Genomic DNA, 12,112 nt, shown 5'->3' with positions numbered 1-12,112 from the left:
AAGCAGCTTTTTGTTTCTTAGGAGCAGAACCCACTTCTAACAGACTTCAGACTCCGTGTCTATAGTTTGGTAAGCCTACAACTGCCTGAAACATAGATGTTGAAAAGTAAATAAAACTTTTCCTCAGTTGTTAAGAGGCATGACTTCTCATTCCTACTTCCCTATAAACATTATTTCCGCTTTTAAAAATATAACACACTGTAGTGGATAACAGCATAGTCAGTGCTGAAAACAGATCAGAGATTAAATTTCAACTCTATTTACTGCCTTTATAAGCTTGGGCAAAATGAGCTTTTATGCATTTCAGTTTTCTCATTTGTAACATGGACTTTTTTTGTCTTGTTTTCTAATAGGGCAACACCTTCTGTACTTGTCAGGCTTCTATAAAAGTGTATGGTTTCCACTCCACTTCCCAGAGAGGAGAAATTGTCAGATTGCAGAGTGTACACTTTTCACTTCTCCCTGCCCCTCACTCCTGCCTCCCCAGGATGAAGGGGCTGCTTGACAAATTGGGTGATGGAACTGAGCCTGTCCAGGTCAAGACCTTTTCTGTCCACATCTGCCTAGATGGCTGTCTCCATCCTCAGCGGCCCCTGTGGCTTTCCTGCTGGTGGCTAGGTATGACTTGGGATCAAGGATTAGGGAAGCTGCTGAAGATTCCCATGGGAGTCCTGCTCCTCAATCCAGTTGAAAAGCTGACATTTTGGTGTGAATCTGCTCTCTTTGCTGGTTCCATGATCAGGTTGTAAGGAGAACATTCTCCACGGCTCCACAAATCTCAGCAGCACTACCTACAACTCCTCCAAGGGAGTGGTGTTGAGTGCACGAATGGATACATAGAAATCCCCTAACCTGGTAACTGATGTGGTAGATATCCCTTAGTTATGGGATTTTTTATGATGTCTTGCTTTCTTTTGAACAAAATAAATTCTTCTCATAGCTGAATACCCTCTTAGTTTTGTCTGGTTCACAGGGAGGCCCAAGGAGGAACAATGTCTATGGGAGGAAAGTACTCAGGTCTTCACGGCAGCGTGGAAGCGAAGAACCTCATTATCTCATTTAGGAAGTAGTGGCCTGAATGAACTTTCCAGGGTATCCTTACAGTGGGATTTGCCTGGCTTTTATCTTAAAACGTAACTTCTACTTCTCAGAACTGGCAGTTTCTCGGAGAGAATTTTCTCAGGATTGCATTTCTGTATTTCTTTCCTCCTGTTTTCTCTTTCCTATTTTTCTTCCTTTTTTCTTATTAATCCTCACGCTTGTTCTTTCTCTTGCTCATTTTCTTCCTCTTCCTACTTTTATTTCCTTCCCTTCCTTCTTTCTGTTTTTGCCGATTGAAAGGCAAGTGGCAATCAGAGGGTCTTACTGCTGGTTCCCAAAATGCTTGGGCAGGGAGTTAATAATTTCTTCATCTCGAGGCACAGTCTCTTCCATCATAGGAAGAGAGGGGTTCCTTCAAGATTTGCAGCCCCTTTCCCTGAATGTGGAGCTTCCTGCCTGCATATCATGGGCAGTGTCCTTCCAGTGACACGTGGAAGGGTCCTGGCACTGATGAGGCAGTAGGAGGCTAGGTTTCCAGGCCTGAGGAGGCAGGCAGCAAAAGGCGGAGGCTAAAATGCGAATGCTAACAATTCTCTCTCCTCCCCATCCCACTGTTTCTGGAGAATGAAGCCAGTGCAGCATGAAGTCAAGAAACGCATACTGAACCCCCTAAAATGCTTGTCACCGATCAGCGAACACCTTCTTCCCCCTAGCTTGGAGCATGGATACTCCTGTGACTAATTTGCCACATCTTTTTGTAATAACAAGGGATTTTTTAAGGTGTTTATCCCATCTACGGCTTTTTAAAGCAGCATGTTCATTTAAATAATTACCTAGTCATTTAGTTAATGCATTCTTTTTTAAACTTGACTAACTCCAGCGTATGTGGTTTTGATGGGGGAAAAAAAGCCCCCTTTATGTAATAGCACTGTTTTTCCCCCTGCAAAATAAATGCAACACAATTATTTTACTGCAGAGAAATTAGCTCATTTGCAAATGCCACCTCAGAACACAAGAAGAATGGCATTTATTGAAGCACTAATAAAGGCACCATGTTAGAATAATTTTATGCTGACGGGCCCACAATCACTCAATATTTTAAGAGCTGTCATCACACCAGCATGAGCTGCATGCAAAAGTACAAATTTATGCTGTGACATCATGGCACGAAGAGTATAATTGGAATAAAATTACCCGGCTTCTCTCTGGCATTTACTGGTGTTTCCGAGCCCTTCACTGCCCACCCGGAGTGGATTTCTGGTTTCGCACCAGCAGCCACATGTCCTGTGAATGTAAGACGATGCACCAGGCTCACGCCAGTGAGTCCTTCAGGTTTTTCTGGAGGACACTTTTCAGTAGGTACTCAATGACCTGTGCTGTTGCTGAACAGAGAACTGCACAGACCTAGAAAGCTGAAAGAATCACAAATCAGCCAAAGCTGCTCTTTAGATACGGATAATTAAGCAAACAGCCACCACACAATGGCTGAAGACCTCATAGCATCAGTTTTAGCGAGTTAATAAATTCCAGTCATGGCCTGTGGTTCAACGCGAAGCTTGAACAAATGAGAACCTCTGCATGAAAATTGGGGCTTTGTGATTCAACCTTAGGACTTTGTACTGATGACTTACTTCTTACTGGAGCTGGGGGAGGGGGTGGGAGGGGTAGGACCGGTGGTGGGTGCAGAGAAAGGGCACAACACTCACCTTTCATGCTTAGACATGATATCCCACTTGAAATCTCACATCTCCTCACTGCCTCCTGGGCATAATCAGACATGTTCCACACTGCAGAAGGGAGGGTTATGTTGCCCCTACCGATCGGGGGTGAGCTCCAGGCGTGGGTGAGTGTGTTTGGGCACACAGGTGTGCCTGTCTGTCAGAGGATTTGGGAGAGAGGGGCGGTGGGAATCCCACCCTCCCCTCCGTGGTGCTCTGAACACACAGCTGGGCCAGCTCATCTGCAGCCTCTAGCTAGGACTGCCGAATGAGGGTCTTTAGTGAGCTTGATGAGATAGTTAATTTGGATGTAAGAGAGGAAATGTTGTAATTAACGGCCCGATAATTGGTAAACATAACACATTCATGGGAGTGGATGACAGAATATAGCGGCTGTTTAATTGGAGAATACAGATGATGTGTGCACTTAGGCTATTGCTGTGTGATAGATTTTGTGGCGGGCACAGTAATGCCCACGGCCATCCCTGACCCCCGCGAGGTGTGTCCACATTCTAACCTCCAGAATCTATGAATACACTACCTCATATGGCAAAAAGGACTTTCCACATGTGACTTATTTAAGGGTCTTGAGATGGAGAGAATATTCTGGATTATCCATGCAAACCCACTGTACTCAGAAGAGTACTGGTAGGTGAACTAGAGGGAGGTAGGGGGTCCAAGTGTCAGAGAAGGGGGTGTGTTGGCAGGAGTAGGGTTGAAGTGTTGAGATCACTGGCTTTGAAGATGCAAGGAGAGGCTTTGAGCCAAGGAATGGGTGCAGCTTTTAGGATCTGGGAAAAGCAAGGACACAGGTACTCTCTGGAACTTCTAGAGGGAGTTCGGTCTGCTGACACCTTGATGTTAGCCCTGTGAGACCCACTGTGGACTTGGACCTCCAAAATCGTAAGCTAATATATCTGTGTGGTTTTAAGCCACTAAATTTGTAATAATTTGTTATAGTAGTAATAGGAAATGAATACGCTTTAATTTATAAGTACATTAAATGCAGTGATATTATTTAGTTTTTGGTGTTTGATAAGTTTTTGGTTGTCATACGAATGAAAGCATGATGGCTAAAATACTATACTTTCCAGACAAATTAGTTTAAAAAAAGAGAAAAGAAAAGGACTCCTTCATTTGGAAAAGAATTTTTATTTAAAAAAGTAAGTAGGGACGCCTGGGTGGCTCAGTTGGTCAGGCGGCTGCCTTTGGCTCAGGTCATGATCCCAGCGTCCTGGGATCGAGTCCCACCTCAGCCTTCTTGCTCGGCAGGGAGCCTGCTTCTCCCTCTGCCTCTGCCTGCCACTCTGTCTACCTGTGCTCGCTTTCTTGCTCTCTCTCTGACAAATAAAATCCTAAAAAAAATAAAAATAAAAATAAAAAACTAAGTAGACATAGCATGATAACAATGAATAGTGAGAAAGTACCAGGCTTTGGAATCAAATGGATCAGGGTTTTTGTACAATGTTGCATGTTTTGGGTAAGTCTCCTAACCCCTAAGCTTTTGATGCCTCACTTCTCAACTGGGGTTGATGATAACTTCTTCATAGAGTTGCTGTACTTAAAATTCCTGGTAGTGCTGGTACATAATAGGCAATTTAATTAATTTTAGTTTCTTCTCATGCCTTATCTGTATTTAAAAGTGTATAGGTATGTCCATTTTAAACACAACTGCAAAGTCTTCGACAGATATCTTCAAGAGGGGGTGTCTGTGTCTACTTTTTTTAAGCCTAGGTAGGCTTGTGATGCTTTAGCCAAGGGAGTATGGAAGAAATGACACCACATGACTTCCGACTCTGGATCAGGAGAGGCTTTGTTTGCTGAAACACTCACTCATGATGCCCTGGCTACCAGGTACAAAGCAACCACTGCTGTGGTTCCATGCTGTGAAGAAGGCCAAGGCTCTGAGACAGGCATGTGTTCACCCTTTAGCTGACACTCTCATCTGAGCCCAGCTTTTGCGTCATTCTATCTCAGGCACCAGATGTGCGAGGGAAGATGCCTCCAAATGATTCCAGATCCAGCTGTTCCAGCCACTAGAAGCCACTTGTCTTGCCAGATGAGACCCTGGCCATCACGGAGCAGAAGAACTATCCCACTGTGCCCAGTCCACATTGCTGACCCACAGAATCCATGAGCAGAATAAAATAGCTGTTACTTCATGCCAAGTTGGGCTGATTGCTTGCGCTACAGTAGAATCCTGGAGCAACAAATTAGGAACCACTGTTAGTGACAAAGGCGAGGCAAAACAGTGTGGTGTTAACCCAGTAGCCCACTGCAGGTCAGCAAGTCAGAAATGAAACAGACAAATGTACCTCTATAGTTATTGCGGTCTCTTTGTAAAAAAAGTAAAGATGACCATAATGCTTTAATTTATGTTTCTTCTAATTGCAGTATACTTAGAACACTGTCTTCCTTCTCATTCTTCTAAATAAGAAAGGAGCCACATCTTTAAAAACATCAGTGAGGATACCCTCTGAATTTTCTGTGTCTATCTCTGTCTCATCAGCAGATAATTGTTTGAAAATACGTTTCTGAATGGCAAAACTAGCTCAAATGTTAAGGAGACAACGTCCTGTTTGTCCAGATGATTAATTAACAAATCTTGGATTCCCTACTCCTCTCTGTAATGGCTTCTTTATTTGTGTATTGCTGTTATCTTCCTCCTGTTTCAGATTTGAAATACAGTATTAATCATATGCTAGACATACAAACAAGGGATTGCAGCTAGATCATATCGACAGGATCACGGTATTTGTGTTACACAGAACCTAATCTCATCCCTCCACTTTTGGATGACTTGGCATTGTCTCACGAATCAGCTTCTTGCAGGATTTCCAGCGGGCACAGAAATGGGAAGCTCGCCCAGACTTCACAGTTTGGCAAATGTAATGAGATAGACCTTACAATGGCTGCATGTATTTTCATGGACTCCCCCCGCATTCCGTTTTAATTTAAACACATATGTTCATTATTTTTGAAGTACATGCATATGCTTGAATATTTATTTGGAAATAAACAAAATCATTTTCATCACAATTATTTTTTTTTTTTTTTTTATAAACATATATTTTTTATATACATATATTTTTATCCCCAGGTCTGTGAATCACCAGGTTTACACACTTCACAGCACTCACCAAATCACATACCCTCCCCAATGTCCATAATCCCACCCCCTTCTCCCCAACCCCCTCCCCCCGGCAACCCTCAGTTTGTTTTGTGAGATTAAGAGTCACTTATGGTTTGTCTCCCTCCCAATCCCATCTTGTTTCATTTATTCTTCTACCCACTTAAGCCTCCATGTTGCATCACCACTTCCTCATATCAGGGAGATCATATGATAGTTGTCTTTCTCTGCTTGACTTATTTCGCTAAGCATGATACGCTCTAGTTCCATCCATGTTGTTGCAAATGGCAAGATTTCATTTCTTTTGATGGCTGCATAGTATTCCATTGTGTATATATACCACATCTTCTTGATCCATTCATCTGTTGATGGACATCTAGGTTCTTTCCATAGTTTGGCTATTGTGGACATTGCTGCTATAAACATTCGGGTGCATGTGTCCCTTTGGATCACTACATTTGTATCTTTAGGGTAAATACCCAATAGTGCAATTGCTGGGTCATAGGGCAGTTCTATTTTCAACATTTTGAGGAACCTCCATGCTGTTTTCCAGAGTGGCTGCACCAGCTTGCATTCCCACCAACAGTGTAGGAGGGTTCCCCTTTCTCCGCATCCTCGCCAGCATCTGTCATTTCCTGACTTGTTGATTTTAGCCATTCTGACTGGTGTGAGGTGATATCACAATTATTTTTTAAACGCTAGGGCTAAAGTAACACAAAGAAATCAATATCACAGATTATGCACACAGAATAAATGGCTAACTGAAAGTTTTGACAGGTTTACGATATCATGCAAAATGACTGGTTGCCTTTCTTGATTTAATATGTGTCTGAAATAATGAAGTGACGGAGGAAAATGAGTTAAATTTCTCACCTTATTTGTTAGATCTTCATTTTATCATGTTACCTTGCCTTGCCTCAGATTCATTTGGGAAATTAGAAATTGCAAAATGCCATTGACTTTCAGCATTATCATGATCTGAATGTGATGAAGAGTGAACCACAAATGGAGAAGTATATTTCTTGGGAATATTTGGGTATTTTTGTGAACTAGCGTGATAAAGCACGTATTGCTCAAAGCATATTTAGGCTGCCCTCAGGTGACATTATCTTCCTTTAAACATTTATTAATTTATTTTTGGCAGGGGAGAGAGCGAGAGAGAGAGAGAGAGAGAGAGAAGGGGCAGAGGGAAAGAATCTAAGCAGACTTCCCCTTGAGCATGGAGCAGACTTGGGTTTGATCTTGGGATGCTGAGATCATGACCTGAGCTAAAATCAGGAGTTGAATGCTCAACCAACTGAGCCATCCAGGCGCCCCAGGCTTATAGTCCTTGAAGCTAAGGTGTTCAACACACCTTAGCAATAAAATCTCATTCTCTTTTCATGGCCATTGCATTTGCCAGCTGCTTCTTCTGGGGCTCCCTCCTCACGCTACTGGTGGCTTTAGTTAATGTTCCCCTTATTACCAGCACTGCTTTCTGAAAAGCTGAAGCCTTCTGAGTCATGTTTCTTTTGCTGTCAAATACGTTTTCTTTGTTGGATGATGATAGCGTCTTTAAGTCATTACTTCTTGGCAGCAAAACTCTGCCCATGTTCATACAAGTAATTTGTAAGACCTAAGTTTCTGGACCAGATTATATTTGGGAAACATGATCTGGGCAATCCCTGATCTGAAGTTTATTCAATTCGATGGGCTTTTTGTAAGGAAAATAATACAAAATTCTAGATAAAAGTAGGCAAGAAAATGAATGTGTATTTAGAGTGAGAAAAGAAATCATGACAAATTATTGGAGCCTAAGAGATTCAGGTGCTTTTCTTTTGATGTCCTTTTAAGCAGTTGGCCAGAAATGACTTCATAGAAATGCTTCATCTTACAACCTGCCTTCCCCTGCCACCTAGAACATTCTGTAATTCTCAGTGGCTCGTGATATTCTCAGAGTTGAATGTAAGAGATGCCCTGAGGCTTAAACTCATTGACCTCAGGATAAATTATCTTCTGGTCCAATGACTGAGTGAACTTTGCTGACAGAAGACAATGCTTTGGGGCACAAAGCTGGCATGGGGCATGGTTGCAACCATCTTGTATTAACTGACTCATTCTCTCAGCAATATGTTTTGATTTTCCAGACCCAGAGGCCTTGGGGTTGGGGGAGAGGGGAGGTTTCCTTGTGTATAATTGTATCATTTTATTTATATAATTTGTAACATATAAATATAATATTTATAGACTACTTATAGCTCACACTCACAGATGAGGAAAAATTCCATAAACCCTTGCAGGCAAATGTGTGGCAATGTTATAGACTTCATTAAAATACTCAGAGAAATATTAATATCCCAAGAATGGCATTCTTATCAAGTAATAAATCCTGACTCAAAAGTAATATGCTACTGAAAATTACTATTATTATTTTTTAAATTTAAGAATTCACATTTAATTCTACCTTGTTGAAGAAAGGATTTCTTGTTTGGAGATTTTGCTGTCTTGCTGAGTAACTTTAAAGGTTACTCAATCCTGTGACATCAATAGTATCAGAAGAGGAAAACATTTTCAAGAATATTTAGTCAATAATTTTTTAGAAGGGCCAGTAATGAATATTAAGTATTTTATTTATTTAATTAAGTTTCATAATTTGTGAATATTTCTACTGTCACACATAATAGGAAATGATCAGGGCATTTAATATATCCGTGAAGCCTGGCATAATAGCATTTAGATTGGAAGACATCTTTTAGTTTAACATATATATTAAAACTTCTTAAAGTAATACTTTTCAGTATTTTCTGAAGAGCAAATTAAATGAGGGACAAATGTAGATTTAACTTGGCTAGATATCAGCCTACAGCGAATGATCACAATTAAGCTTAAAATCGTAATGAAAACACAGTTGGAACTGCGACATTCCAAGAGTGGAATGTCAGCTCTGAAATGGACCAGGTAAGCGAGTGAGCCCACAAACAATACTCTATTGTGACAGATGTTTGCTTAGTACTTTCTCTCTGAGTCTGACTCATTGGGGTTGTTCATTCTTTTAGCCATTCCTTTACATTTTATATTTGTTTAAACTTTTTAAAAGAAATTAATCCTATATGATGTATCAGTCAGGGTCCCAGCAGGAAAAGACTCCACTCAGATGGCTTAAACAAGGGAGCTTGAAAAAATGAGATTACTTACAGAGCTGGAGGAAGGGGTTGGCACACACACTGAATAATGGGTATGGAGGCACCCAGAGAGTAGCAGCAGCTAGAAGCCAAAACTTTTACCTCTAAAGTTTGAAGGGCAAAGGGGGAAGAATGTTACCAGAAGCCAATTATATTTGACATCATGAAGAAGGGCCCACACAGGAGTAGTCATAGAAAACAATGCTAGTAGAGAATGGCCCAGAAGCAGGAAGGGCAGGGGAGAAACACCCCAGCCTCTCTCTTCTCTCTTTCTCCAGTTTCTTGCCAGTGCCTTCTATTGACCTAAAACAATCAGAAGGCAGCTGGAAAAACAGAACCATAGTGATGAAGATCCCCACAGCACACAGTAGAAAAGAGAGGGGTAGAGGAAGTGTGGGTAGGAAAAAATGGAGATGAGAAACCATGACTTCAGTTGGTCCTCAGTTTGAAATGGTGAGTTATCAGGGCAGATACCATTATTTCCATTTTATCAAGGAAGAAGTATCTTACATAGAGTGTGATCTAACAGGTGTAAGAAGTGATTTTAAATAATGTTTTATTGCCTGAGCCTAGTAGAGTGCTCACATGTTGTGGGCACTTGATAAATATTTGTTGAATGAATTGTGTGTTGACTGATTACTGTATTTTATGCAAGCATTGAGATTGGATTTTATGCTCTTAGATGATTTATACTTAAGCTAGACCAGCTCCCATAACCAATTTGTCCAATCTCTCCTTTAACAATTTTTATAACAAATGGGAAAAATTTTAAGCTAGATAGCTTAAGAAATTGTTTTTCACATAAACCTTTAATTAAGTAATTTATAGTACTCAACTAGTTACTTCTGTATCAGTTAAGCATAGACTGACTCCTAGGTATACGTGGCTATGTAATAAATGACATTGATACATTGGGACAAAATCAATGTATGTAAATTGAGCCAAGGTTTAAACACTCTAATTGGAACCAGATATCCAAAGAATGATATTTTATATTGCTTTGTAAAGCAGATCATCTCTGAAAATTACTGTGTTTGTAAACCTGCATGTTCAATTATTGGTTTGGTCAATAATAGGTGTGTCTACAGCTTGGGGTCAGATCCAAGCTTTGAGGGACCCCGAGGTTTATAAATTGGGAGGGGCGTTCCTTTAGAAAAAAATCACCTTACAACTCAAAATTATTAGGTTTTGTTCCAGACCCTGAGTAAGAGCCCATGCAAGTGAGCAAATTGCCCTAACGTTTCTAAAGTTTCATTCACTTTATAGCAAATATGTCTGTACTCTTACGGAATACTTGGGGTCTGCTGGCTATAGAGTAGATAGGCTCTATGTACCTAAGCTCATTTGTCATCAAGATTTCATGGTTCTTTTGATTAGCTAAGAGTAGATAAGGTTAGATGAGGTTAAATAAGCCACCTGAAAAGTTTGTGGTGCATGAATTTAGCTGTTCCCCCACAATACCACTACCTGGTACAATGAAAGTGAGTCTCAGACCATATTTAGTCACATACATAGATAGTTATTAAACAAACATTTGCTAGCAAAGGAGGAACCAAAAAACAGGGTAGGACTAATATGACATGACTGAGACCAATACCTAAGGCATACAGCTTAAGAAGGTGCCCAGAACTCAGTAGTCAAGATGAATAATATTTAAATAGATTGTTTTTCAAGACCAAAATTAATGCAACATAGTCGTGATGAAAAAAGCAAATGTTTAAAATAAAGATAGAATCAATATTACTGCTTTTTCCTTTTGCATTTGGCTCCAATATGGTTCTGCAGAGCACTATAGAGGGTTTTATACAACCTTTTTGGTGAGCCTGGAGCGCGAGCTTGCCTTGCCATAAACCGTCCTCTCTAGGCTGACTAAGCATTCCAGAGGCAGTGTTCTACTTTCTAGGTGGTGTCAGACCAACAGAAATTTCCTGGGTATCAGAGTGACCAGGTCTGAAGCTTGGATATCATTCTCTAGGATTATGCAAGAAGTTAGGAAGTGTTTAGAATGTATTTTTTAAGCTAATCCACATATCTTGAATACCTTGAAAACTTATTACCCATGTTCTATGGGTAGAACACTATGCAGATTTCACAAGTAACACCTATACCTGAACTTCAGTCTGAACAAAGAGCAAAGCCTTGGTTGGGGATGGTAATAAGTTACAGCTGGGTTTGGGCTTGTGGCGATCCCTTTTGGAAGGTGGCTTTTTCTCATTATAGTGCTGTCTGACCATGCCATCGATTTTTTTTTTTTTTAAGCTTGTATTTATTTATTTGGTGAGAAAGAGACAGTGAGAGCAGGAACACAAGCAGGGAGAGTGGGAGAGGGAGAAGCAGGCTTCCTGCAGAACAGGAAGCCCAATGCGGGGCTTGATCCCAGACCCTGGGATCATGACCTGAGCCAAAGGCAGACACACTTAACGACTGAGCCACCTAAGTGCCCCATGGGTGGGTTCTTGATGGGTTACCCTTCTGCTTTCCTGATTTGCTTTTAGGCTTTGGCTTGCCCCATGACAAGCCATGTCTGTATATGCTCAAGTATCTCAAAGTAACTAAGAGGCATAGAGGCCCCTGAAGAGAGGGGCCCCACAGCAAAGCCCCTGCCCTCACAGAGAGAGCTTTCAGTGGGAAAGGGAGACAGACAATAAATAAACAAACATAATATATGTTATGATACCATCATATCAGGCATTGATAAATGCCATAAAGAAAAATGAAGCTGTAGGAAGGGCTAGAGCCTGATGAAAGGCATTATTTCATTTAGGGGTCAGGCAGTCTTCTAAGACAAATGACATTTGAGCAGGGACCCGAGTGAAGCAAAGCAAGAGAAGCAGGAGCTGTGCAAATATCTGGAGTGGGAGACTGTTTCCTGCAGACGAAATGGCAAGCGCACGGGTAACACGTCAGAAAAATGACTACACTCATGTAGTAAAAGATTGAAATAAGAAAATATAAAGCACGGAAGTAAAAGTCTTCCTACCCATATTCCTCAGGGATAGCCACTCATAGCAGTTTATTGTGCTTCCTTCCAGAAGTTTAATCACGCACAGAAAACCCTATAT

Source organism: Mustela lutreola, chromosome 12 (assembly GCF_030435805.1).
Source record: "Mustela lutreola isolate mMusLut2 chromosome 12, mMusLut2.pri, whole genome shotgun sequence".
NCBI classification, from domain to species: Eukaryota; Metazoa; Chordata; class Mammalia; order Carnivora; family Mustelidae; genus Mustela; species Mustela lutreola.
This window is presented reverse-complemented; position numbering follows the sequence as displayed.